The following is a 26,650-nucleotide window of genomic DNA, read 5'->3' as shown; positions in this document are numbered from 1 at the left end:
AAAAAAAGAAGGAGGAAAGAGAGATGTTTTTATAAGCACCTGCTTTCAGCGCGCAAAATACCGAGTGAAGAGAGAGGGAGGCGCGCCGAATCACGTTGAAAGAAGCCTAAAGGGTGATATACAAATGTGGCACATCCTTTCAGTATTCATGATACTGAGGCAAGATACCGCGCATGCATCAGAGGTGTCAGTGCAGCAACAGGACTGAAGCACAGGCTAAGAGACAGCCGTCACAGTTCGGCTTGGTTCATTTATGAAGGATGTCACCGTACAGATGGGCTGGGCCCGTACACACCACAGCAGATAACACAATCTTGTCTGCCAACACAGGCTCTAGTGGCATATATTAACTGAAGCTCACACCCATGTAGTCCAACTGTGTGCGACTACTATTAGATGCACTCCTCTACTGCATGTTCAAGCGGAAAGTAGTGAGTAGTGAACTCCATTAGAGGCAGAGTGTGTTAATGGGGAGGCTGGTGTGTGTGTGTGTGTGTGTGTGTGTGTGTGTGTCGCACGGGGGTAGAAGGGGGGGTCAGAATGGAGGGTACAAAGTGGTACTGATGTGTAGTTCAAAACACTGGCAGGCTGCCGATCAACTTAAGCCTACACACACTGACACACATTCATACAGACGCCCTCAGACTGTTTTGGGAGCACAAACCGCAGCAAAGGTTTGAAAAGTGTTACTTGCTCTCTCGCTTTACTCAGTTTTGTTCACAGCGTTTTCTTATTTTCAGACTTCTGACTTCAATTGTTTAGATTTGATTTTTCTAGCCCTTTTCTCCATTAGTGTCCTGGTTTTCCAATGTACTGACAAAAAGCCGGCATATTTTACAGACTGCTGCTTTTTGGGTTTTTTAACGCCGAAAGGGGCTCACGCGCACTCACACATGGACTTTTTCATCTTAGTCACATGCAAATAAAAAAAGCTGACAGAAGAGTAGCATGTAGTCAATTACGATGATAAACAGAGCAAAGACTGTGTGGGACGTTAAAGAGCGTTTTCATCTCGCATCTCTGCATCACGCTGCTTTCTTATATGCTCGCTTTTATATTCAAAAAGAATTATTTATCCTTCAAGATTTCAAACCACAAACAAAGGGAGGACTGCTGTCGTACAAGAAACAGATTTTTAATTCAATTGAGGAATCCTGCAATCTTTCTTTTCACTTTAGAACTGAATTTCTATGATGGATAACTCGTTGAAATTGTACTTTTTCATATTCATTCTTGCTCTCGCCTATGTACCCTGTGAAGGAATACACAATCCAGTACAGGGTTGCCTTTCGATATCCATCTATCACTAGCGCCATAACCGGAAAAGAAATGAAAATAATAATTAATGTGTTCTTTCTCAAAACACGGAATGGGTTTTTCATCATCTTTCGACTCAACATTTTCTCTCTGGATCACGAGGCCCTTCAAAAAAAGCATGTACATCGTGAGACTCTATCTCGCCATACGTATTGCCCTTCAGATCCAGACATCTTTGTACAGCCTTTACTGTGTTTCCATGTGTGGAACTTATCTCAGTGTTATTTTGCTACCCATTGAACACAGAGATGAAGGACTCTAACATATAGACCGCAACTGAACAGCTCTACTGTCTTGTTCAGAAAAACCATTGTTAACAAAGGACATCCCTGAATCTGATGAGCTATGGCATTACTGTTAAACCAACTTTCTACACCCCCCGTATAATCACTCGTGTCTCACATCTGTGGATGTAAGGATGTGGATTAAAGATTAGCCATGTCAGTCTGTTTTGTACAAAGAATTTAAATCTAAGGACTAGTTTTCCTAGAAACATGCAAACATCTGTGTTTGAAAACGGTCTCTTTAAAGGTGTCATCAAAGGTGTTACTGCGCACCTCTCTCCCACACATGAGGTATGTATGATATGCCACCCATTACCGGTAGACTTACTTGACGTTGAGGCACACCACACATTTTGAGTGTTAACATCAGCTGTAGCGGAAAATACACTCGCTGTACTAGTGTGTTGCTTAATTGGGAAAATTTCCACAAACAGAATGCGTTGTTAAATGTGCTCCTGTGGCTGTTTGATAGAGTCTGGCTCCCGGCATCACATTTTAACACACTTTGTAATCCATTACTTTAGAATATGTAGGTATGTCAAAGATCTATGTAGATAGACTTCAGGAGGACTCCCACCACGAGTCTGTAATCAGATGTCTCTGCCGGTGTTGTAGAAGTCACAACCCAGAAAACTGAGAATCATCTTGCATATTGGAGAAACCTCCATAGTTGAATTCTAACTTCTCAGTTAGGCAACAAATTTGTCTTCTAACTGAAATGTTTCCAGGTGACACAAATAAGTTATGGCCCAGCCTGTGACTTTGGGACAGGCGTGCGGTTCAAAGTATTGTGACTTTTGAAGTTGTAACCACCCATCAGTGGTGTTGAAAAATGAGTTCTAAGTCCAGATATCCCCTGAAACATTACAAAGGGACATTTAGAAACTTAGAACATCTAGAAACTTTCCCAGGGGACACGTTCACAGTGTGTTTCTGCATTTAATATTTGTCTGTTTGCCTCTGTGTATTTGAAGATTGATTAAAAATAATAATTAATGCGTTCTTTCTTAAAACACGGAATGGGTTTTTCATCATCTTTCAACTCAACATTTTCTCTCTGGATCACGAGGCCCTTTATAAAAAGCATGCACACTGTGAGACTTTATCAGTTGATTAAAACTGTTTCTTAAACTACCGAGCACTGAGCACCTTCAGTCACTGTGATTGGCGAGTTCTTGTGTAGCACTTTTCTACTCACCTTGAGCACTTAGTGTGCAACATGTCTCTATCACACACACATTCTTTCTATCTAACATTCGGACACATTCACATCCTGATGAAGGTTCAGTGTCTTGTCCGAGGATACTTTGACATGCAGACTGGAGCAGCCAGGGAATGAAACACCAACCTTCCGGTTAGTAGACTTACTCAACCTCCTGAACTATAGCCATGACATAACCTGACCCAAGAGTTATAGAAAGTTAATTTGAATTTAATTTAATGTAACTTAAGTTAAAAACTTAAATTCATTTCAAAAGCAAATGTCTGACATAAGACGTGAACAGTATCAAAGTGGAGCACTAGGATAACATCGCTGTGCATACTCAGTACATTAAAAAGTGTCAACAAGGGCTCATCTGTAAGAGTTGAGATAAGCTGGAAGTGGCAATGTGTTGCATGACAATGTAAAGACTGTTCAAAAGGACAATGCTGCAAACAGTTTACTATCTAGCAGTCTGGGTGTAACACGTGACGTAGCACATCTGCCACTTTTGGATCTTGATCTTAACTTAAAATGAAACTACAACACTTTGACACTGGAATACTAAATTGCTAGAAAAACCCTTAACCTGAATGTGATTATTCTTGGCTTTAGCTTGAGCAAACCTTAAACAACAAAACTGTTCTCCAGCAAAGACTCAGGTTAAGTGAAGAACAGATGGTTTTATTCTAAAAAAACAACAACAACCCACAAACCCGTGGGAACCTGAATGCAATTTCAGCTTTGTTCATTTTAAATTAGGACTTGACACTCGAGACTTCATCCGTCTTTATTCAGAAGGTATTCTTTCAAAACATTTTCTTTTAAATGCTGCCATTGCAAAACTGGTGTCCTCAGAGGCCCATCAAGCCAGCGATCAAGAGAACGTAGGACTTAACCGGCACCAGCCTGTACCTATCACTTAAGCAGTTAAAAAAAAGTGACCTCCTTCATTCAATTTAAAGCCTGGCTGGGTTTTGCAGCTAATGTGTCTTCATAAGAGAGCAGCAGCAATAGTGACATGGGATGATATGTGTGGGTAGGCGGATGTGGCTGCATCTATTCATTCATCCATCCACTTTGCACCAAAAACACTCTTTGTCACATTTCCCAGAGGTATCCATCATCGGGGCATCACAGTGGTGGCAAAAAACCGAGCCACCGAAATCTACTTTGTCTTCATTTGCCTGGCATGTGCGTGTCAGAGCGACAACTTCTCTCCTCACTTGTTCATGAAGAATGCTTTCATAGCTAAAAAGTGCAATTAGTAATTAATCCCCTCACTTAACTCTTCATTCCTGACAGGAAAAAAAAGGAGGAGGGGGACTGGGCTCGGGTGCCCACAGAGCCAGAGATCCACATTATTAGAAGAAAAAAAAACAGTTTAGTCGAGAGCTTGCTATAAATAAATAACTAAATACAATCAAATGGAAAAGAGTCTAGACATGCCAATTTGCTGTGAGTCAAATGGGTCTTGACTTCGGGGGTTAGGTTCTGTAAATGTGTGGGCACACAGAGCAGACACAGACACCTTTTGTCTGTCGCTAGAGACAACAGACAACCCTATGGGTTTTTCTCACTCAGCAATGGCGAGCCTGTACTATGAATAGAACTTAAGAAAACGAATAAAAAAAGTCAAGTACTTATTTGGTTTTCATATAATGTCTGAAACAATAAGTCACATAAAGAAGTGTTTTACAGCTCTTTAGTTTTGGCAAATTGAGCAGTTTGCTCAAATCATTCACATGAGCTATCCACCTATTATCTCACATCCGCCTTTCGCTAAGCCGGCTCTGTCAACAAAAACTGAGATTGTTTCAGAGAAAGCAAAGCATTCCCTCCCAGCTCATCAATATTTATCCGCATTTAACGCATGTGGCAAAACATAAAGACGTTTTCAGCATTTCCATATCCTCATATTGTTATTCTTCTATTATGAATTCAATGCAAAGTAAATTACAGTGTATGTTTACTCGCATGAAATGATTATGATTCATGCTGGCTTTTGATTGAATACCTCGCCTAAGAAGGTGAGGTGGCCAGAGATCTTTTATGAGGACTGCTCAGTTGCTTCAAATGGTGTAAAAAAACACAGGTAGTCAAAAACGTAGCATGGAGCCATATTCATAATGTGGACCGGCACTTTGCATCGCCTAATGTTGTCATTTCACTTCAGATAATTTGTTTACCATTGGACGGCTGCTGCATTTCCACACACTCCAGCACTATTTTCCCCTCAGTGCTAACTGCCCCCAATTTCATCGCTCTTTGCCAATCAGGCCTGGAAATTACCATTACGGACACACATCCGCGTACACACGCACACACACAAACACACACACACACTTCAGAGAAATAATCAGCATGCTGTCTGTGCGGCATGTGGCCACACAGCACCAAAGCTTAGCCCAGGATCATTATCAAAAACTATTACCCCTCTGGCCTGGGCATTTTATACTAGCAATTTGGAAGCACGGGAGAGATTCAGAATATGGGGGAGTGTGTGAGTTACTCATATGTGTTGTTATTTGGTCGCCACTGACCACAGATTCTGCTGGTAGTTTTCGGTGGCATGGAAGTGGAAGAGCACTGGAAGGAGGAAAAGGTGCGAGTGAGTGTCTGGAGGATATGTTTTATCTTCTTCTCATGCACTGGTAGCTGCCATTACAGCCAGGCTGTTTGTTAGAAGGGTGACGAAAAAGTGACTAAATTAAGTGATTCTTATGGAGTGTATTCCCGTGACCACAAAAAAGAAGTACATTTTCTAAGCACATGACTGGATTTCCATTTTGCTGTTTTCGCAAAGCTCTGTAAATTATTACTGAACACTTCAAAAGCCTTGAGTAGCTGGAGTTGTGAGTCACAAATCCACTGCAGTATTAATGCTGATTATCTAAATCTTTAGCTCTAGCAACTGAATTTAAGAAACAAACCCAAAAATTCAAATACAATGTACTTCCATGTCCTCCTTCATCAGACACTGATTAGTCATAAGCCCACAACTGGGCTCCATTCCTCTCACTCTCCACATAAATCTAATGGCACTGGTATCTGCACTCTAATTATCTACAGCCTGAATATTATTTCAACAGTGTTGATATGTAGTATGACATCCGTCTTGCCCGCGTCTACAAGAGTCCATTCCACGTTTGTGAAAATCACTGTTCGATTGGTGAAAAGTGAGTCCCGTATAATGGCTGAGAAAGCATTCTGACATTTGTGAAAAGAAAAACACACCCCAATTTTGGAAGTGTTAAAGCAATGTCACTGCAAATGTGTGACAGAAACTTGGCAGGAAAAGTGCCAGCTAATTATCAGACATAACCAACCAAAGTTGCACGTCAATCAACTGTTCAATCACTTCTAATCAAATTTATTCACAATACAATTCCAGAAGTTGCCCAGCGATTTTTGATTCGTTGCAAATGATCAGCGGCTTTGTAGGAGTTTAATTAGGCAATTACAGAGTCATTATAGATTTTGGCAGTCAGAATGCACCCTGTGCAAACTACCTCAAACCACACTATACTACATTAGCGTTTATTTTAGTGCTAATTCTGCAGATGAAAGTTACTGAGAATGCATAGTTTTAGTTCTCTCCAAATAAATCTGTGAAAGTAGCGAGAAAGGTACAGTATGCAGATACAATGAAAAGGGTCACATCTACAGTCAATGAACAAGAGAAGTGCAACACCAATAATTTTTTAAAACTCGCTGCATTCTAAAAGAAATTGCATTCTTTGCGTTCTGAAAGGCAGAAAGGACACTGTGAACAAGCATCTACTTTCAGAGAGGAGGGGAGCAGCAGGAATGACAAGGCCTCAAATATTTGCCTGAGTATCTATCATAAGTCTGCTCTGGGTGGGACATGATATTCACTGTAATAATGGGATTTTTTTTTCATCCCTGTTAGATGCTGAAAACTGAAATTCCACTTTCTTTCAAGGTTTTACACCCAGGGACCTCAAAGTGCGACCTGTAGGCCAGTGGTGAGCCTTCGCAACAGTCTGTGTGACTCACAAGCACAAGAAGGAAAGATGAAGCATCCACACTTCATGCTATGCCTTATGTACGCTATATGGACAAAAGCATTGAGCCAAACTTCATCATCTTTGAATTCACCGCCACAAGTGAATAAAACCAAGAACCTTGCTTGATCGATCAGTCTCGAGTGAAAAATGGGTCATTCTAAAAAGCTCGCTGAATTAAAGTGTAGTACGGTAATAGGATGCCACCATTAATGAACAAGTCTAGTGAAAAAAACCCCAGCACAAACCACCATTCTCCAACCACACGTTTCACAAACACGAGCTAAACAAGTTCGTGAAATGCCATCAATCATACCCCTGCTCGTAAACTGGCACATGGTAGTCAAAACTTTGAAAACCCCCCGTTTTATACGAACTATGATATCGAATAACGCAGTATTTCTCAGAGTCATTAGCCTTGTCCTACATGGGCTACTTTATTAATATAAAAATGCCATCCCTCAGACGCAACTGCCAACGTTACAACAATAGTAGCCAATGATGAATATTTCATAAAGCTCTATCAAGCCCATTAGAGGAGGCATATATTACTATCAATCTGTCTTCCTCATCAAAATGTTCAAATCCCCCTTTCCTGCCTGTCCACTTGTAAAACAAACACTGTATACAGACTGATAATACACTGGGCCTATCTACGCTGTGATGCCTGCCATTATGAGTAAATTGTGTCTATGGGAATGCAAATTCATGAAGCAGGGAAGATAAACATCAGTGCTGCCGGAAGACTCTGCATTTATGCCCCCTCTCACACTGTGCATTAGTGGAGCATGACAGTTGCCAAGGCACAATCAAGATGTATCGCCCCCAGTGATGACTTCTAAAAATTACAAATGGCAACAGCGGGAAGGCCTTGCAGGAGCCCGCTTTATCATCAGCTACATGGCCAGAAGAAGTAGGATTTCATGGGCATCAGAAAGTGGAGTATCAGAGCCGACAAACCGCTTGTTAAATTTCTCTAGGCTTCATCTTTCCTGGCAGTCTGCATACAATGAGCTAGAAAAGTCATCCATGTAAAGCAAGCCAGGGGTCGTAAAGGTCATCAAGGCTGCTTCCAAGCAGCCAGTGAGCATTCTGAAATGCGGCAAAGCTCACAAAGCAGGGCGCTATACCTATAGGATGTATATGAGATTCTGTATTTATATGTTCTGTAAACTCAAGACCTCGTCTGACCACTAATTGTAATTACTGTTATAAAACAAGTCCTGTGGGCTAGTTTCCAAGGTAACTACAGTTCAAAGAGAACAGTTCAAATATTCCAGTTAGCATAAATGCAACTGAACACCACATAACCCCCCCTACCCTGACTGGTATTGATTAAAAAGTGTGGGGAAATGGAGCGACTCACTTTGTGAACTGGACTACTTTTTTTAGCGTGCACTTTTGCATAATAGGAAGCAGGGACATAAAAGAGATGCAAATTAGTGAGGAAGATGGAGAAGAGAGGGAGTTTGTGAGTTCAGATGGGGCCTGATTGAACAGGAAGGGTCCCTTCTGTTTCTCTGCTCCATTATATCCTTTCTGTGTCCACTTTCCCCACTTCATGGCTTCCAGCCTCTTCACTACCCTCCTGTCACTAGAGTCTTTGTTAAAATGTTTGCTTTAAGAGCTCAGGGCCAGCCCTGTTATTGTCTTGTTGCTGACATAAAGATGTCGGAATATGGATATCGACACACTTGATGATTCATAAAGGATACTCCGGAGAAGGGACCGTGGAGGGTGTTCAAAGCAGGTGTACATTGGGATTGATCACATTCATTAAGGAATGATGAGTATTTGAAACAGACTCAGGTGGCTGATTTGATGGATGCGGTGTAGAGAAGGTCTTAGTCCAATAGGGCATACACTATATATTGAGGCAGAGCCACATTTTTCTATTATACGATATGTCAAAGGGACAGAAAGCTGCATTAAGTTGTCTTTTGTCCAGCCATAACTCATATTTTGTCGGGCTGACAAGATAAAAGTGTACCTAGACTTTCAAGACTTATTTTAGTATTTCTATCTCTTTGAGTGTGATTAAATAAAGAGATAGGATCAAAGCGCTTTGAAAATATAACAAAAATGCTTGGAACAGTGTGTCTCGGAGGTGTATAGGAAAGGTTTCCAATTCATTTAATTTATATAATCCATGAAAACAAAAACCTAAAAAGGTATTTATTCGGTTCAGATCTGTTGCCAATTGGGAAATAGATTTAACTTTATAACAGTAACTATAAAATTATAGTTGCTTAACACATTCCACTTCAAGGCTCTAACCCCTAGTAACACGATGTTAACCTTTGTGAGGTGAGGATTAGGGGTTAGGTTTTAGGGCTAGAACCTTTAGTTGTTACTTCACTAACAAATAAATATGCACTGCTACGCTAAGTGAGCACTCAAAGCACCTTTTACAACAACCCTCATTCACACACATTCATACAAGCACCTTTTTGTATACCTAAGCGCCTCACCTAGCATCTCTGAAGGATGCATCAGGGGAAAGTTGGGGTTTGGTTATCTTGCCCAAGGGTACTTTGACATGCAGACTGCAGTAGACAGGGAATGGATCCACTGACCCTCGGATTGGTAGATGACGCTCTATATATATATTTTTTTTTCTTTTAGCATCCATCTATTCTAGTTTAGAAAAAAACAAAGCAAAAAAGACATCTTTACAGAACAGGTGCACTGAGAGGAGGGGTTTCAAATGGTAAGATGCTCCATAAATAAACCATACTCTGATTTTTTTTTCCCCCATCCATGATAAAGCTCTCACAGAACAACAGCGAGGGCACTTTGAGCTGTTTACTCATTTCAGCATCCCACTGAAATGCACGCCATATCTGTCAAGGTAAGTCTCGCAAAGCTGCGTTGTATATTTTCACTCACACTGTTCGCTCTCAACTTTGGAACACAGACACCAACATTCTGTTCTTTTTGTGAGGAAACGTCGAGCTACACGAGGTGCTGTGTTAGGTAGCTCGCAGGATTAACAAAAGGTTGAGTGTGATATGTGAAGAACATGGGGAAACATGGGATCAGCAAGTGTGCTTTAACCGCATCTTTCATCTACAAAAGATGCCTGTAAAGACAGGCAGGCAGATGTGGCTACACCCACAATCCAATTCTGTGATGATAATAGAAATACTCTGAGGATGAGGGAATAAGCAGCAGTAAGTCACAGTGCTTAGTGGTAACTGATTTTCACAAACTTTGTTGTCTTGGCTTTGAAAAACTCTTTTAAAGGGAATGCAGACAGAGCCATAAACAACTGCCGATGTCACTGTTACTTTTCTGAAAGATTTTATTTATTTTCACTTGAATTTTAACAATCGCCAATCTGGAATTGAAAGGGTATTCTGAAAAAAAATATGCAGTCAGATTAAAAGAGGCAATTTTACTGAGCTTTCTCTGACTCAGAATCCCCATTCGACACCCTCTAGACAGTGGAGACATCCATTTTCCTCTCATCGTCTTCAACTATTTGCTTCCCTTGGAGACAGCCTCATCTCATTCTTCTTCCCTGGCTGCTGTGACATTGAAAGAGACTCCTAATCAAAACATTTGTCTTTCTTTCAGCCTGCGCTCAGACCGGTGAATGAGAGCTGACACCAGAGGGAGACGTATTTGTCCCAATCAGGGCCTCATCTCTGTGTCACCGCCGGGCGAGTGTTTCATCTCGACAGGGCACTGATGAATCCACCACTTAGCCTTGATTTGGAGGAGCGGCTCGCTGCCGCCAAAGTGCCAGGTTAAATCACAGCGTCAGTGGCTCAGCCATGGCCATTACAGGCAGCACAGGCATTCTACCTTTACCATAAATGCTTAGAAATGTTACAATAATGATCCCTGCCTTGTCTATTTAAAGTGAGCTGTAATCATATTATTATAGTACATGGAAATGAGATTCTATTATAGCAGAATTTGTGTGTTTATAATTTCCCCGTAAGTGCTAATTATCACCTTAGGTTGTCGTACGTTTTCGATGTCTTTTTTTATCTTAATTTAGGTAAATGCTGAGTTGCTGGATGTCTGTCTTTATACTGCAGTGAAAGGCTATGGCTTAAAAAACAGATACCACATTTAGACATTTAACGAAGCAGGCTGCATGTCACTAATTCCAAAACGCCACATAACACAGCTTAGCGAGGTAAGAGTTCAAGTGAGGAACGCTGATCTGTTGTGTCACTTTCAGGAGGAGGTGTTTGAAAAGGAGGGATCCGATGTTTCGTAACATCCATATTCCCTCTTATCCGTCGTTCCTACCTTGTGCAAATTTGAAAACAGCTCGGCAGGTTTGATTTTCGAATGGACAACTACTGCCGGCTTGTTTGGCATACTCAATTTTTCCATTGCACAGTGTTTAACTTAATTCCGATCTTGTTAGCAGAATGTATGGTGTCTGCAGCTCTAACCATTAACGCGGGCGATTGGGATGAGCGCGATCAGTTAAACCAAACATATTTCTGATACTGCAGCACTATGTGCTACGTTAATGGGAAGGAAAAGCAAAAAAAAAATAAAAATAAAAAATTGGGGAAAAGTGAAAAAAGCTTTGCCTTTTGTGTGTGCTGTGTGTAGTGAGAGACAGAGAGATGAGAGGCAGGATCCAGCTAGCTACAGTACCTGTCAGACAGAGTGGAATGTTGTTACAAGACAAGGGAGGAAAGGAAGCTTTATCAAGGTGTGCAGGATAACACTGACACAAGATAAGAGACCTGAGTAGGAACTACATTATGCCACACCTTCACTAAGAGAACTCTGTCAAGACACGAGTAAAGAGATCCATTTCAGTGTGGGAGCCACCATAATACTTAACTGCAGAAAGCCATTACCTTTCAAGTATACACTCTACCTTTAAGTGCATATAAGGCATTAAGCAGACACTCTATCCTGTAATTTCATTTGGATTCCCAAAGCCTTTCTTTGAAATCTGCCCTTAAATGGACAAAAAACCTCATTTCCAGCATGCTGAAGGCATCATTTTTAAAGTGGCTGGAAAGCTGTTGGGTGTTTTGAACTGGAATTTCACTTTTACAGGATGGGTGGTTCGCAGTGAGAAGACAAGACCGTCCGCGAGGTCTTTCATCACGCTGGGGCCTCAACTTCGTGTCCTACAGCGTCCCCTAACCAACCATTTCGTCACAAAGCCCCAAATGGGACCACAAAACGTCTCCCTTTGGACTTGCTTTCACACTGCCACTTTGTACACAACGCCATTTTCATGAAAATCCCTCAATCAAAGCTTAATTTGCATTTCAAAGTAGCACTTTACAGCTATGGTGAGGACATAAAATCACATCTGCCTTCAAATAAATAAATGGGAATTCAAAATGGTATAAAAAATGATATAAAAGCGAGAGCTGGCAGAAAACTAAGTTAGTCGTATTTCATGTCATTTACAGTACATTAGCAAATGCCATAAAATTGCACAGCTGTGCGGAATGCAGTAGTCCAACAATTTAGGAGACTTAAGGCAGCAATATAAATGTGAGGGCGATGAGAGAAAAAGAGGTTTACCGGAAACTGTGGCGGAAAAAAACATCGGAAATAGTTTCTTTTACTTTCACTTTTATTGTAATATTATAAGCAATTCCACGTCTTTAAAGGGCTGATGATGAAAACACTTAAACGGAAGTTGAAACTCTGTACTCCCATTTATTTCAACAGACCCTTCCTCATAGCAACAGACTCTAATCTTTACTGGATTTTTTGAAGGGGTATTGTTTCGGATATTTGAAAGTTTCCATATGGACCAAAATGACTCTGGCTGTTGTAGTTATTGCTGTTACTTTTAAATAAGTGAGCAATTTTATTATTTTTTTCCCTATTTGTTTAATTGGGTTCCCTCTAGCTACTTTTACTGCTTGTGTGACAATCTGAAAACATTCGAGGTCATAAAAATCGAACTGACTCACAAATGTTCAAGCACCACTTTATATTAGAATATGGATTCCCAGTTCCCAGATTTCACAAAACGCTCTGGTTACTGAATATTGCGAACAATAGAGCAAGAACCACTCAGCTGAACAAATTATGTACCTCTACTTAGCACCTCTAAATATTATATATATGTATAAACCATCTGGCTTTAACACATGCTATAAATGTTCTCTAATACATAAACCAAACCATGGTTACAAAAGGCAGCAACTGAAATAGCATTTCTACTGAAGAAATTCAGAACAACACCAAAAAACTTTAAACTCTCTCTCCTTGGTTTTAATAACAAACAGCAAGCCTGGCCAAGAGAACTGCTCCTTCGCACTGTTACAGAGAAATCAAGTGACCAGAAAGCGTAGTCTTCACCGTATCACAGGAGTGGTTTGATACTGAAACTCGGTACCTCTCATCTCAGGTTACTGTCTCTTAGCGCTCCTGGCCTCCCCTGGGGCACTTTGCCACATCCAACTCAGCATCCTGGTTACTAGACTGTGAAACCTCAAGAAAGCTTTTTTTTTTTAAAACCTACCCCCCTCCCCATTTTTTTTCCACACCTCTTGAACTTTCTTGCCAACAGCATTGCCTGGAGGCATAATTCTGCTCCCAGTAGTAGGAGAGCTTTGAACCCCCACGCTCCTCCCATCACTACCTGCAACCCCCCACCCAGCATTGTCTCTGTCTTTTGCTCTTTCTCGTTTTTCTAATTTGATGCCCGCTTTAACACTTGCCACTTTTCATCTTTCTGTGCAGTTAAAGGCGTTAAGAAGTGTAGCTTTTTAAAAAAAAAAGAATAAACACTGCCTCTTCCACACTTTTAACTTTTAGCTGGGTGTTGATTTGATTTGACTAATGATTCTGTGTGCGACAAGGACTTTACAGAGGTAGTCAGTCTGTTTAGTGTAGGCCAGAAATGATTAAGTCCCTTTTTTTGTATGTGTCACTTCACCAAATTAGTCAGACTGGCCCAACAATCAATGATGAAGTGAGTGACTGAATAGTTCCTTTCACACTTTATGTCTCATTAACACCAGAGGAAAAAGGCAGGTTAGTGCCAATGACTCTTACTCACATTTAGCTCTAGTAGGAAAAGATGCAGCACACAGAGACTGTCAATTTTTCTCAAACAGTCCAGTATTTACAAAGGATTTACCAAATCAATGTATTTTAAGTTTTTATAAGCTATACAACAGTAGTTAAGCTCAGCTAAAATACTAAGCAAAACCTCAGTATTACCTGACTGGTTTAGGTTTATAAGAACTCAGATAGGCCTAAATAAATTCTGCACAGAAGAGGTAGGTAGCCAGTCTCTTAAAAAACCTCCTCTATTACCCATAAATCCAAACTGCAGTGGTATGTAGTAAAATTATAACTCAGGAAAAAGATCTACCACACTGTAAGCACAGAGAAACACCCTTACACTATGGTATATTTGCCGTTTCTTAATTTGTGGATGATATAGAATTAAAAAAGTTTTGGCTATTATTACTGGCTTCCATTGTACAGTGTTGATTACCAATATAAACTTTGGATAACTACTATCATAACATGAATCAGTGAGTTACAGAGGAGGTGTTCCTATGAGGCTGCCAAATTTCCTAGCAACTATGTAATTAAATCTGAGTTATTATCTCATTACCTAAAACAGTCGCTACTACACGATACTTAGTTGAGCTGATGGGTCACTGTGGAAATTATTCTAGCTGTTACCTACTTATTATCTACTTATTATAAGTGTGATATAGCCAACAATGCACTATAATTTACCAAATATTTACAGATAAATAGTTTATAATTATGCTGTTCCAAATGGAAGAGTTACTCATAAGCTGGTAGAAAGAGTGGGAGAAAAAAACAAAACAAAACTGGATGACCACAATGGGTTTTAGAGTGGGGAAACATGCTGAACTGCCTCCACTTAATGAGAGCTCATTGGGAATGTAGACTGTTACAGCCAGAATGCCAAGCATTAAAAGCAGTCATAAAAACTGGGCCATCTACCATAGAGTTCTCTCCAGAGACCAGCTATAAGTCATTATATCAAACGAGCTTCCATTTAAACCTGTTCATGATCCAGGGTAAGGTCCTCTCCATCTCTCCATTTAGTGCCCACCACTACTGGGTTATGGAGGCGTATCTTAAACCACTGTAAGTGGTGATGACATGGGTTGTAAACCAGTTAGATACCCTCTTAACAAGCGGTGGTCACGGTCTTCTGCAGGTTTTACCGGGCCACTTATAGGCTCTTCTGCTCTTGCTTTTTGCCCCGTCGCCAAACTGCCTCTATGATCCAGCACAAGAGGAGCTATCCTCGGCTCTTACCCCTTGGCTCCTGTTGCCTAGGTAGTCGGAGCTTTTGTGCCGCTGTTAGGCAGGAAGCCAGTCACAAGCTAGAAAAATTCTACAAGGCATAGATGCAGTATGAGATGATGTGCACCCAATCATATATGATCTCAGAAAAACACAGAGATGACCGCCTATACAAATGGAGTGTCGCTTTCTGTAGTCACTAATGGAGATCATGTTGCACTATTAAAGTTCGGGTTAAGCGAGATTAGAATGGCTGCCACATAGTGACAGTCTGACCTTTAGTAAGCTAGTCCTCGCTGTGTGACTTCTCTCCTGTTGCCTTGCAGAACTGTGTGTCAATGCCTTACTTACAGAGGCTTGTACTGTACTGTGTAATCATTTGAAACATGAAGCTTTAAAAAAAAAAATCAGCAAACATATAAGAATTTCCCCACACTTAAATTTATGAAACAGTAAAAAAAATTATCATGGTGTGGGAGCAAAACCTTCTTTTTGAGAGGGAAAAATCTGCTTGTATTAATCCTACACACACCACCGAAAATACCTTCCCTGCAATTCAAAAGGAGCTATAAACGGACAGTTGCATGGAGAGGTTTGGATCCAAGTACTGTAGAAGCACATGTCAGTGAGTTTGTTTGCAATCAGCTGGAGTGAGTTGGACTGGCAGTGTGACGTGATGCCCTTTGGGATGATAAACATCTGATTCTGTTATGCTTTTGCAGGCAGTAAGTGTGTGCGCACAGTGAGTGTCAGTGCTACCTGTCAGGTGTGAATGAAAAATAGAGAAACAACTACTCCCAGGCAGTTTTAGACCTTACAAGATGCCAACTCTCTGCTGCACCTGGCTGCAGAGGAGCAATTAACATGTCACAACCTGAGCCTTCTGTCCCGAGCTTCCTCTGGCTCTGTCTAGCTCCCTGGGTGTCCATTTCTATCCTTCTCTCTATCTGGACCTTGGTTTTCACAGTTTCTTACCGCTGCTGCCATACTGTATGCGGCCCCAGAGAGGACTGAATAACCACAGCTAATTCTGCAGAGGTTGATAGCAAGTGTCATAACTGTTCCCAATTAAAAGAACAGACCCGTGGACAACCTTGGACTGTAAAACCATAAATATGTAGTATAATACAATAGAAAAAAAATTCATATCCATTACTAAAGATTAATGGCTGTTCACACACATAGTTGCCCAAACCATTAATGCTTACTTTTAGCTTTAGCATGGGACAGTTTGACACTAAATAGCAAAAAAGTTTCTGCCAATGTTCTCATAAGTAACAGAAGGGAATAATAAACCAAATATCGACCGTTCAGATGGAAATAAAGGACATAAGCAGAGTGCATTAACATGCATCCCTGTAGTGACACCATTACGGCCGCCGTTCTTTAATACCCACGTTTAACCTTGGCTCAAATAGTGCTGAATATGAATAACGGGCTGCAGGTGATAACCTGTGCGCCGGCGTTACCCTGTGTTAAAAATACCCTCAAATGCATTACCACGATAGACCAGTATGCATAATGTCTCCCCATTAATTTGCAGGTTCGTATTTTTTATGAATAATTATTGCTGGTATCACGGCATCTCCGCAGTAATGATATCGTCACGTGGGAGAACAAGCAGGGAGAAGTATCAGAGGAACGAGATGTGCAAGAATAATGGGGGCTGAGGCCACTGAAAACCTCCTTAAAGGAAGAATAAGTTATAGAAGTCAACGCCAACTAAGTTCCACTCCAACTGAAAAATACCTCCTAATCTCAGAAAATGTTTTAGAAAAAAGAAACCCCATACTCTCGACTATCGAGGCACACACCGTAGTAATGTGGCATACTAAAAGCAACTGAGAAAAAAGGAAAACTGAAACTTTTTCTGTGAATATGTGCGTGTTTTGGGTCGGCACAGCAGGATTTATTACCCAGCTGTTGGATGACATGCCTAATGATATACCAAATGTTACCACCATTAAGCCTGTTGCAGATGTACTAATTGATAAGTATTAATCCTGTTAGTTTGTTCTTTAGTTGCGCATGCATGCACACACACAAAAAACCCCTACTTTTCTTCAAGCGGAAACTATTTGAGTTTTCATGTGGACTACAACAAATTGAAAAGTTCCAAAATAATGATGTAAAGTTGTTACTGATGGAAGCTATTGATTATGGAAGCAAACACCCAAACTTAATCAATGTATCTACCATGAAATATCAAATATAGCACACTATAGCATCTACAGTCTAAAACTGAGCTCAAGCAGATGGTTGTTTTACCAATTTTATCTAGAGCGAAGGACAGACGCTAATGGCTGTTTACATTTATTCTCACAGTTGGCTCAAAGAAATAGAAATGATTTATTTCCATTTTTTTTTCTAATGGAAGACTATTAAAAATTGATGCTGATAACCCTGCAGAAATGTTGATCGAATAGCCTTCTTACCCACAGTATATCTGCCAGCTGTCTCATCTGCGGGCAGCATGCATCAAAACCGGGTCTGACATGATGCAACTTTTCATCTGCAGGCTTCGGAGTCACATAGGTATAGATTAGGTCCTCTCCCTCTTTCTCTCTCTCTTTCTTCTGTCTGTCTGTATTCACGCTTTCTCTCTCTTTTTTCCTCCGAGCCCAAAGCATATAATTTGTCATCTGGAGAAATTGTTCCCCTCTCTCTCGCCATCATGGCGGAGCATATTTCCGTGATCTCCAGGATCAAGGGGTTTTCAATAAAAAGACTCTATATCATCCAGTGACCCTGGCTTCACGCGGCAAGGCTCCTAATGAGCCCTCAGCAAACGGGCTGATTTTTTCCTTGTCTGTGCCAATTGAGCTGTGACCCAGCTAAGGCCTTGCAAATCAAAGACATCTTCAGTCTACTCATTATTTACTTGTGACAGCTAGCAGGGAAACATGATTAAAGCAAGTCAAATGAAAAAGAGGGTAGAAAGGAAGAAACAGCACCATTTAGATATGTGAACCGATTTTTATCAAACATTTGCTTGGCGGTGGAACACAGCTGAAGGTCACAGCTGCCAATTGCTCACAAAGAAAAGGCTGTTTATTACACTATTTTATATCTGCTGATGATTTACCCGAGCTGGGTACTGGAAAACTTTAATTAAGGTGTTCTTGCTTTGATGCTATAGGCGTGCTGTGTATACGAGCACATGGGCAACAAATATTTTCCTGTAGGTCTCTGAGGAAGACTGGAAGGATGACTAAGCTGGGTCTGCGGCTCTATCCATCACTACTGGGTTCGCACATCTCCCACACCTCTAACGTCTCCAAAAAGTCACTTTGTCCGTCACCGCTCGGTGTCACTTTGCTCAAGAACATTCCAGTCAGCTCACTCGACACGCGTTCCACACTGGCGATGATGAGTGTTTAGGAAAGTCATTACCCTTATCAAACAGTGGCACCCATGAATCAGCGACGCACACCTTCTAAAGAGTCACAAAAAACAAGATCCCCCAGCCTGCTGGGGACATTTTTTTCTTTTGACAAAGAAGACATATCTGAGCCAGTTACTCCAGATAATTAGAAAATACCAACCCAGAGATTTTTCTGGTCAATGAAAGTCTCCATTAGTAAAGGTCTCGATGATCAAAAATTCTGAGATGTGTACTGGTTCAGAGCTTATGTCCCTCAAGAAAAAAAAAAGGAGCTGACAGTAGATTTTATGTTATCAAAGCTCCGCTGCTCGAGCATATGTTGGCACAGACAAACATACTTGCCAGACACAATTTACCCATTAGAAGGAAGCTTTTAGATGTCAAGGCAACATGTCCTACAGGAAGTGATAGAACAGGCCTTAAGGGAACTTAGAGAGAGAGAGAGAGGAAAACTGAATCTAGCGTGTCCTCACCAATGTGGAGAGGGCTTAATTAGGGTCTGGGCTTTTCATTAAGGCAGCCATTAAAGTCAGCATCATGTAGTCCAACACTGGCATGCCACAGTGGGGCACTTGTGTAATCACACACACAGACACACATGCACATGGATGCAGTCATGGCAGTTCTCATCCAGTGGACCTGAACAATATGCAGCGGGGCAAATTTCTTTCATTATAATTAATTAGAAAACCTTCCATCCCCGATACATATTGTATCCTCCACCCGTTTTTCTTACACGCACAGAGGCCATCCGTCATTCTGCCTTAATGTGTTTAGTTGCACCACACAAGGACAGGGGATTTTGATGAAATCATAAAGGACACTTAAATTGCCGTTACATGCAAGAAGGGATCCCATATATCACACCCCAGTGTGTGTTCATTTCTAGGAAATGACTCAGCCCCTATGCTGTAATAAATGGTTGAACACTTCCTCCATCTCTTTTTCTCCACCTCATAAATATGAAAAATATGGGAAGACGGTAGCAGGCGGTCTTGCTGCAACTTTATCATGTTGGAAAATAATCACTTTCTTTTGCTTTGTTTCCCCTAATGATAAACAAAACATCTTGGCGCAAAAAAATTCATAATCCTCGCTAAATGCATTGGGAAAACGCAGCGATGGTGTACAATGTGATTTTGCTCAGTGTCAGTTTAAGCTGAGCCACTGTCTCGCTTTCTGCCAGCCTGCTTTCCATTCTTTCCAGTCAACTGATCTCTAAACCGTTTGTTAGCCTCTCCATGCAGGGACTGCACAAGTCATCCCATGAAGGGATTGGGAAGATGGGAAGACAGCAAGGAAGAAAAACAAGTGAGTGAGGGAGAGATAAACTCATCTCTGATCTTAAGTGACAATTTGACTAGGCATTTTGCCAGGAGAACGCCGTACTGATGAAAGAGTGCATAAATAAAGGATGCAGCGAAGATGTCAGCCAGGCACAGAAGAGTGGAATAGACAGAAAGGGAAAGAGAATGGGGGGAAAAAGACAGGGAGGGATAGTGAACCATTTGGACACCTCTGGCTAGACTCCCCCTCACCCATTATGCCGTCTGGATCTGACTTCACATGCTATTAGAAGCAGTGTAAATCAGCAATTAGGTGCACAAATGAAGAAATGTCAGCAATTACCTGGAGCACAACAGGCCAGCAGACCTTGCCATGGTGCATTCCAGCACAGCCAGGATCCCTCGTCTTACAGCCAGTCAACCACCCACAGAGGTATGTGCGCGCACACACACACACACACATTCTCCAAGCATGTCCCACGTGTACACGCACCCACGTGGGCTGCCGCTCACGGTTTAGCTGAGCAATTCCTGACTGGTTCTAGCATCAGGATGACACAGAGCTATGTGGCTCAATTAGACAACTTGTTTTATTTTCTGGTAAGAATGACAACCGTTCACTCTGGAAGAGACAAAATGTTTTCTAATTTCTGCAGAACTACAAATCTCAGTCAAGTAAAATATTTAGTGAGCCAGAGGGGGGTTGCTGGTGGTGATTTCCTTCATTATTAGAATAGTGAATGAAAACTAAACATACTATACATGAAAATTACACAGCGATAGGGCTCATTAATTTGCAGAAGCTAAGGCTCTCTGTTGTTGGAGGTGATTATTATTGTTATTATCCTTTCTTTTATCACATTTTTGTAATTTCTGAAGGGGGGTGGGGGTGCAATATTGTAAAATCAGACCATTTTGCAGCACCTTCAACACAGTTGTTCTAATTATGCAGCATAACGGAGCCATCTCTAATCCAAAGGCACGCTGGCCTGCCAGATATCCTGCAAATACCAAATACCACTCCACCATCCCCCATCTCCCTCCACCACTAACCCCATCCTTACTCCGTGCACGCACGCCTGCACACAGCGCAGACGCATGTGCATTCTGGCCCTGCATGCTCACCTCACGCCTTCAAAGTCAAAGACATTTACGCTGTTGCGATAAGATCGGCCATAAGCACGCGGGACAGTAGATTATTCCATGTCTGGGTGTTTGTTTGCCAGTGTGAACGGCAGGGTGATGGGAGCGCTCATCTTGCAGAAGCAGCACCCTCTGGGGATCTGCTTACTCCAATGCAAGTTATTAAAGCAAACATCTACATTAGCCAAAGGGAACCTTTTGTGTGAGTTGATGCTCTCCATATTCGGCTATGAGAAGTACAGCGGTGACATAAACATTCAGCATTTGCACTGCACACAGCTGAGCATTCTGAGTTTCACTGACCTCTGTGTTTTGCTGCATTTGCCTAAGCTTTTTGAACCCCTCCCCCCAATAGCCTCCTTGGTGATTTGCTTGGTAATTAGATATATTCCCAGTGTTCTGCACGAGCGCTAAATGTCATTATACACCTCATATACAGTAGCTTCTTCCTTTGAGCTATGTAACACATTATAATGAATACCATTTTTATTCCCATTCAACCGTCATCTACAATGTCCACCTTCATGACACAACGCACACACACTCCTCCTCCTGCCATACTAGCACCTGGTCCACGCTGACATTTTATGTTTAGAGTAGTGTGATACCAGAGGCGCTATACGGGCAAATTAAAGTGACACAAATTTGCTCCTGTAACCCTGGGTCACCAGTGCGTTTGTCTGGGGAGAAAAAGTGTTAAGTTAAAACATTAGTTACGTAAAAAAGTAACATCCCAAGAGGGATGAGCATGAGGCTTATTGAGTAGCCAGAAAGTGTAAGAAAATGATGCACACTAATTTGTGATTAATTCAATGTGTGTTTGCATTTTAGAGGGCGTACTGTGTGATACCTCATAATCTGTGTGCGTACATCAAGTCTAGCTTCTGTTACAACAACGTAAAAGAAGTTATGTTTAGGGACGGCTGAGGGGAAAGTGAAAAACTTGTTGACTGTCTGTCTGCAGCACCGGTCTCCCGCTAAAATTCCAGATGCTTTATAGGTAACAGAAAGCTGGAGGGGCTTAAAGATGCTGAAGATACTTGGAAAGACGGGGCAGACAGCAATCATGCTGCTGAAGGCAAAAGCTCTCTGCACAGAGATGCATTTTTCAGGCCAAGCCTGGCAGCAAGTTTGCACTGCAGCCCCCCCAAACGCATGACAGACGTGACATAAAAAAAAAAAAAAGCAAGAACCATTTCCCAGATGGAATACAAGAAGATGCCTTGTGAGTCCTGTTATGAAAGGCATGGAATGATTTTTTTTCCCCCAAAAATAAAACCGTCCATCTAAGCAGAGTTTATATTCTTGGTACATCTCCGCTCACATACGCACAAACTCAGCTGAGTAAGCACAGATGCCTGAACGACTTTTTACCTTTGCCCAACTTCTTCTTTTTTTTTTTTTATTCCTCTTGCCAGATGCTGTTTGTCTTCAAACCTCATGCTTATGGTATCTGGGGCCATCTGAGCAACCCTGCAGTAGAATTATGCACTGCTGGGTTTAGAGCGGTGTGTGGGAAGGATTAATGTGACAGAGCCTCCCCAATGTGCCACAAAACCATCATCTTTAGCTCTGGCAGCAAGAAACACACACAAAGGGGGTTAGTAAAGATGAGCTAACTGGCTGGCTGCTATCTACCACAAACCCCCCACAACTAAAACAGGGCTTTGTATGCTAATGAAACTCTGCAGATCAGCAATGGCAGGAAGGAGAAAAATGTGCAAGGCATTAAATCGTGTCTGTGGTAGCATTAAAGAATAATAATAATGGAGAACATCGAGACGTCTCTGGTTATTGATGTGTCTTTTATGACAGACCTCTATTGAAGAGAGTGTGACACTAATGTCTGCCCTGTGGCAGGAAGAGAAGGGGCATTAGAGGCAGCGGCCGCTGTTCATTTATTTGCATGAGGGAGGGAAAAAAAGAGCGCTTTGTCAAAACACATATGCAGTAATAATTTCAAAATCCAATTTAGCCCCTTTATGAGACTTGGAAGTATATATCAACAATACACCAGCATTTACACACAATTCAGTGTTATCATTTCAAGGTTTTTTTTCATTTTATAGATGTCTGCTCAAATGGTTTTAGAGATTGGAAGAGATGAAATACTTATCAAGCTGGCTGGAGGGAGAAGGAATCTTATATTGCAGCAGTTTTTCTTCAAAGCGCCCGTGGCCTGATTGTAGCAGAGTTTAGTTCGAGAAGACTCACGCCCCAGGTGCCACCGTGTGACAGTTGGGCTCAGATGGATCTAAACCACCATTTGCAGCATTGGCAGCACTTTGCTTCCATATGCTGTGAAGTGGGCAGGCAATGTGGGACACTCAGCTGGCCATGCGGAGTGGGTCAGGGGGACAGGGTCCTTTGCCCAAGGCTGTCTAGGGATTTGCTGTGTCTTTGTGTGTTTGTTCTGCATGGGTCTGGGACGATGCTGGTAACACAGGAGCTCATGTTAGTCAAACAGTGGACAGAGATACTAGAAAGACACAAATCATCACTAATGTGGCGCCTAGAGTTGCCTGCCTATATATGAATATACCCCACAGAGGTATTAAATGAAGCCTCTATTTTGAAATTCACACATCACACTAGTCCTTGTTCTTTTACATTTCCTTTTATTTTATTTTTAGAGCTGCTTCTATGATTCAAGAAGTTCCCACAGAAAACGACCTTGCCATGCAACAAATATTCAACGACACCAGCGATACTTACAAGAAAATGAATATGAATCTCTTTATGCGGATCAAATAGGAGCTGTTTTATCACCTTAGTTAAACACTTATTGATCAAATTAGCTCACAGGAAATGAATAAGGATGGATCCCATTACTTTTTTCAGCATCCACAAGGGATGGCTGCCAAGCTACAAATACAGAAACATGTTAAATTGTTTTTGCTTCCTTGTGCCACTATTGAAATGCAGGGATAAAAAAAAAAAAACAACAAACTGCCATGGGAACAGGGTGTTGACAAAAAGTGATGTTAGATTCAGGCAACTACACTGATCTCTAGTAAAAATCGAATCATCCCCCCTCCATAGGAATCAGTTAGAGCGGACACAATGTCACATTGGAGATTGAAATCAGCCTAACTTTGCTTCTCACCTCTCCCACTCGGTCAGCAAGCATGTAGTGTTACACAGCAGAAACCTACAATAGCATGTGTTTAGATACCATTTTGATCCATCCCTATCATTCTTTCCCTCTCTGCAGCTTCATAGTGTATTCTGACACTGAGGTCCTCAAACGGTCAGTTTTGCTTCTATTTCAGTTTCACTTTTTTCATCCTCTTTCTGTGCGCTGTGCTACTTAAATTTCCACAACTCCACCTGAATGACCCCGCCCAGCACCTACGGCCTGCCTGAGCAAGGAACCCCCGGCAGATCTCTACGTGCTGTACATGATTCGCCAAATGTGTTTGTGCTTTCCTCTGAGGGTGAGGGTAATGGAATAGCATCTTCCTGAGGCGATGGCTGAGCGCAGAGATGCTAGAGAGCATCGTTAAAAGCATATGAGCATACTCATAAGAGAGAGAGGCCAGGCTGCTCAGGAAAGGGCAAGCTTTTACAGGGACAACCTTTGGCTACGAGTGCAAGCAATCAACAATCAGCATCTTTTCTTTGTCCTAGGCTCTCAAGAATTCCTCTTTTTTTTTTCTTCTTGTTACTTTATTTTTGCTTAGCTCTGGGTGTCCCTCTGAAGTTTGCTGAATTCTTCCTCTCTTGATTTTACTCTATCTTTCTCACACACTGAGACTCTCATTCAACACGGTTGCTGTCACATGGCCGTGACAAAATGTTGAAGAAGCGGGTCAAAAGTCTCTAATAGGTTGTTGGTTCTCACATGCCATAATAGCGCTGATTCACTTTCTTTATAACAGCTTGGCGTTAATGGGGGGGGCAAGGGTGACAGTAACACCAAATGAAAAGAATGGTGTTTGCCATGTACTGGCTTGTTGATTTGCAGCCTGATGGATTTTTAATATTCATTGCTGGGTCGTTCCGGACGGTTGGTTGTGGCTATTTAGCAGCTCAGTGCTTCTGGACGGGAGCTGTGCTGCCACCACAGAGAGGAGGCAGGGGCTGGGAAAAGACAGAGAGGACAGACACTTCACATGAATGATGGTCCGTGGCAAGTCCGCTCCGGTCTTGGCCGGTCTTAGAAGAGAAGATGTATGTTCAATGACTAAAAGGTTTGTTCTAATTAACAGAAGTGACTGTGTCTGGATGGAGAGCCAATAATCAGGTTTGGAAAGACGAGAAGGAGAATGGGGACGCAGTGACCTCTTAAGGGGGGGAAGAGATGAGCAAACAGAGCGAAGAGGAGAGAGCAGTGCAGGCTTGGTTAACTGGCTGCAGAAATGTACGTCCTTGTAGTGACTCTCTGGTGTCTAAACACCTTGACTGCAGAGCCACACAGGTCTGTTTACTCAGAGAGTGAAATGGATGTCTGAGATAGTTGCACAGTAACAGCACTGCACCTCATTCAAAACACAGTTATGTACTGTTTCTACAAAGAGAAGCATTTAACATAGTATGTAAGCAATCTCACTTGCACAAATCCAAAAAGTGTGGGGACTGCATAATAAAAAAAATTTTTTTTAAAAAGATCAAACTCAAGCCAACAGTGTGTGAGATATCCTAACTTGTTGTTGACTTTAAATATTGGAAACTTAAAAGGTATCCTTCATTGCATTTCACCAGTGTAATTTTTCAAGCTCTTTGCTTTGTAGCTCAGGTCTTCTGTCACGTCCCTGAGCATATACTGACGCTGATGACATTTTCATTTGTTTACTCAAACTTTAGAAAGCTCACCCAGCCAAATAAGGCGCTCTCTGGATGACTAAATTTGACTTTGCATTGGTGGTCCGAGAATTTAAGAGACTTGGTGATAAATCACTCAAATCATTTACAATGTGGAAATATAAAGAAGAGAAAACGGGTGAATGTCAGGCACTGTGAAACAAGGCAAACGCTGCTGTTGAACATCGAACACAATACATAATATAAAGCACTGAAATATACAGTAGTACATTCATTTTGTAAGTATGTTAGAAATGTATTGATTTTCAACCAAGCCCACTCAGTTTTTAGTAATGCGATACCAGACGTATTGTCAAATTGAGCTGGTTAAGTTTCCAGTGAAAGCATTCCGTGGTTTGTTTGTGACAGAGATCACTTACTTTCTGATGACTTCATAGAAGATCTCATTGCGGGTTAGTTACAGTTCTCCTATAACCTCGTCTGTCTTAGATCAGAGGTCTGCATTATTTGCACACATAGTTGGATTAATCAGGAAATGCTAATCTTCTTTATTGGAGTGAGGGGAAAATCAATACAGGGTAGTATTATATTTTGCATGGAGATATTGTATCGATACAGAGACACAAAATGTTGATAAAATATTCTAGGAATACTAAGAACAAGAGGGCCCATCTCATTCACTCATTAGATCAATACAGCTCAACTGAAAAAATGAAATACTGGACACACTTAGCTTATCAAAGCTACCTCCTAATTCAGAGTTAATGTTAAGTTAATGGCTCAGTCATATGGAGAAAATTAGGATAATATGTCCTATTTTAAAACATCAGTGGCTACCTGGTGATTGTACTATTTTTTTCTTCATATTTTGCAACCAATTGCATATTGTAGTGACTAAATTGTTGTCCAGAGTTTCAGGTTGTTGCACACTCGTGACTGCTTTTATCTCAAGGCAGTTGCACAGGTTGCCAGATAGGAGGCAACCTTTCTGC

General features: G+C 41.5%; 1 protein-coding gene across 8 annotated transcripts in view; it reads right to left on the bottom strand.

Annotated features, from left to right (window-relative positions):
- The window catches only part of kirrel3b (kirre like nephrin family adhesion molecule 3b), a 164,684-nt gene that overhangs the window by 69,001 nt on the left and 69,033 nt on the right, over positions 1–26,650 (bottom strand). The gene's annotated exons all lie outside the window — the stretch shown is intronic.

Source organism: Oreochromis aureus, linkage group 14, assembly GCF_013358895.1.
Source record: "Oreochromis aureus strain Israel breed Guangdong linkage group 14, ZZ_aureus, whole genome shotgun sequence".
Lineage (NCBI taxonomy): Eukaryota > Metazoa > Chordata > Actinopteri > Cichliformes > Cichlidae > Oreochromis > Oreochromis aureus.
The sequence above is the reverse complement of the archived record's forward strand: the minus strand, read 5'-3'. Positions and strand labels throughout refer to the sequence as shown.